Source organism: Halyomorpha halys, unplaced genomic scaffold, assembly GCF_000696795.3.
Source record: "Halyomorpha halys isolate HHAL.00 unplaced genomic scaffold, Hhal_1.1 Scaffold1.1, whole genome shotgun sequence".
Lineage (NCBI taxonomy): Eukaryota > Metazoa > Arthropoda > Insecta > Hemiptera > Pentatomidae > Halyomorpha > Halyomorpha halys.
In genome coordinates this window covers 514,522-518,066 of record NW_027115366.1, presented here as the reverse complement: position 1 = coordinate 518,066, position 3,545 = coordinate 514,522, and positions in this window count along the sequence as shown.

The window sequence follows — 3,545 nt, the reverse complement described above, 5'->3', positions numbered from 1 at the left end:
AGTTTATTTTTTACTTAACATATCACAAATATATATTTATGAAAACATTATATCTCCAGGTAATTAAATTAATAAATATCTGATAAAAATTCAAGAACGAAAATTGAATTTATAGTTTATAGAAGATCAACTAGGCATTCAGTAGACAAACTTTCACACAACTTCCACTTTTCACTCACTATAGGCATGCTGTAATAAATACTTTAATCAAAACTTAGAAGTAAGCAATAACAAGAAGTTTTGGAAGGAAAGGTTATAAAACGAGTTTATGCATTTAATATAACTTTAAATAGGGCTGCTCACAATCCTATATTTGTAACATTTAACATGGTAAAACAGTTTACATTTAACACATCATGAATACCCCTTTTGTATTAGAATTATCAACAGATAAACTTTAGTGCTCTTAGTGTTTTGATTGATTAATGTATTTCTCCAACTTTTGGATTCAATAATTAACTCTTGTTTAAGATTGTATATTTTAAAATTTTATCGATTCGTTTTAATTAATTTTTTCAAATCTTATTAATTAACTTTAGCAGTTTATTTTATACTTAACATAGCACAAATATATAATTATGAAAACATTATATCTCCAGGTAATTAAATTAATAATTATCTGAATTTATAGTACTCTCTATATGAATTATGATGATCTACGTTCCTTTTTATAATGAAAATCGAATGCGAACACCGGTATTTGTTGCTTCCTTTGTTTACGAAGCATTTTTACTATTTTAGTTAAGTATTTTTATAAGTCTGGGATTTAGATCACCTTTACTCTCCGTCCTACAGTATCCTTTCTAAATACTCCACTCACGCCTGTTGAACAGATTCGATACTTAGGATGACAAGAGACTTACTTGGAATCCACACACAAGACTGAAACGACAAGAAACTGCTCGTAGATTCCGATTGCTACAACACTAACTTGACAAACGCTCTAAACTTACCATTCACTACAAAAAATTAGTATACACTACAATAATCAGATCAATTTGGACATATGGAATTGAGCTCTGGGGCTCCACCAAACCATCAAATTCTTCCCGCATCCAATCGTTACAATCCAAAATCCTTGATACTCCTTATTACGTCACAAATAAACTCATTCATAAAGACCTTAACATCCCATTCGTTGCAGATTTGACCCAAAACAGATATGCGTCTTTTTATTCCAAACTCCTTAACCATCCTAACCCATTAATTCTTAATCTTTCATCAACAATCCCTGATAACCCTCCGAGGCGTCTGAAAAGAAGATGGCCACGGGCCCTTCTAGTTTAAATTAATGTTTGGGTGGTTCCTTCCCAAGATTTTCAAGTGTATATGAAACATAATACATATTTACCTATTGTATTATTTTGTACAGTTGTAAATTACAATAATAAATAATTTAAAAAAAAAAAAGTCTTGGATTTGTGGCAAGTGGCATAAGTGTAGATTCGTCATTATAATAGTAGCACCTGAAGATGGACTAACAGTCCGAAACATAGGAAGGAATGTTATATTGATTTAAAATTAATTAAAAAAATTAAATAGTTTTCTTAAGATGCTAGTAACTGGAGCATCTACGCCATAATAGGCTTGAATGAACAAAGGTTTGTGTTATGTATAACAAATAAGATAGATATTATTAAATATAAAGTAATAGACAAAAAAAAGTCAAAACAATATTACAACTGTGTAGATACTTAAGTTTGCTGTTTTCTGTATTAACCAAGGATTTAAACAAGTCTTGTATTTTTAGTGAATGACGAACGAGTTGATCAAGGAGAAGTCCTTAAGACCCCCCCCTTTTTTTTAGAACTAAACTATAATTATCTCTGTATAGAAAGTGTAACTTAATGTCTAGTTTGAGTTTATTATGTTTTGTTCAAATATAGTAATAATTTGACAGAAGAAAATTTTATTTTTAAATAAACCGATTAAACTTTAGTTCTATTATATAAATTTTCCTTAAAAAACCTTTAATTTTGAGAAAATTGTTCACAGTTTTAGGTGATTTACGTCCCTGGAAACGTCAGACCCTAAAAGTACCCAGGTATGACTTCGTCATAAAATTTCAATTTGTTAACAGTTGCTATGTATAGTAGGACATCAGTATAAATACGACGTATTAACTTTGAATGATATTTAGACATCTATCAAACTAAAAACATCGATAAGACGTGGTCATGTATTCATCATATATATTAACAGGCTGTATAAACCAAATTTAATAGGAATTAAAGCGCTGTTAATTAATACATGATAAATATCTTGTCTGAGATAGGTTTGTTTATTAGTTATAATAAAAATAACCACATACTCAATTTTTATTTTCTTGTAACTCCTACGTTTCGGTCACTTCGGCAAAGCTAACATCGGTTATCAAACTGTTGCAGGCTATTATGCCTTTGTCAATTTCACTTATAATTATTCAGTTTACAATATCTGTTACAATCTGTCACTTTATGTTGGTACAAAACTGTCTGATAGACATTGTAAACTGAATAATTATAATAAGTGAAATTGTGATAATATAGGTAATTGACTAAGTAAAATTTGACATAAGCATAATATAGGATGCAATAGGTTGATAACAATATTAGATGAACTGTGAAAAATATCCTTGAGAATCGCCGGATTGGCCGAAACGTAGAACAAGAGTTATATTTTTATTATAACCGCTGTCAATATTTTATAATTATTTACTTCCCACTGTTATTCAGAGCTTTATAATTCTAATTACGCCCCACTTTCATTCAAAGGCTAGATAATGGGCAGTAATTCTGTCTACGTAGGATATAAGGGCATAGAAGGGCTCAGGTCCTTTGATATCAGGAGAGAGGAAGGAGGGGAGAGCGATTGGGCGAAATAGTGGGAGGTAAAAACTGTCGGAGGCATTCTACCTGCGACCGGCCATCTTACGGCCCGGGCAAGGTCAACTAGCTCCCGCTCGAGCTGCGAAGGATACTCCTCAAGGATACCCGACTTCCAAATTAGGATGGAATCTCGACTAGGGAGAGTATCTTGTCGCTCTAGTCCAAATTGGGCGGTCATCGGCGGCCTTCGGGAGTGATTGGTACTTGCCTGGCTTCGAAACTTGTCTTCGTTATCGGGGTATTTCGGGAATTCCTTAACAGGTCAATGTTGAACACACGAGCTGACTAGTATAGATGTTAAAAGGAATAATTTTATTCAAAGTTATCACTTATATTCATCTTATTTGTTAAACTTATACATAAGACAAACTTTTGTTCATAAGCCAATTACGAATTAAGTAGTTACTAAAGCTATCAACTTGAACAGCTCTGGTGAGCTGTACAAAGTGGGTCGAAACGTCGGAAAATAAATAGTTGTGAACTATTGAAACTATTAACTTTTGAAATTATAAGGTCAACTATTTATATTTCGAATTCCTCTCGTATCCAATCTTTACAATCCAAAATCCTTCGTAAAATCCTCAATGCTCCTTATTTTGTTGCTAATAAAACCACCCATAAAGACCAAAATGTTCCTTATGTAACCGATCTAGCCCGAACCCGGTATCATTCCTTCCA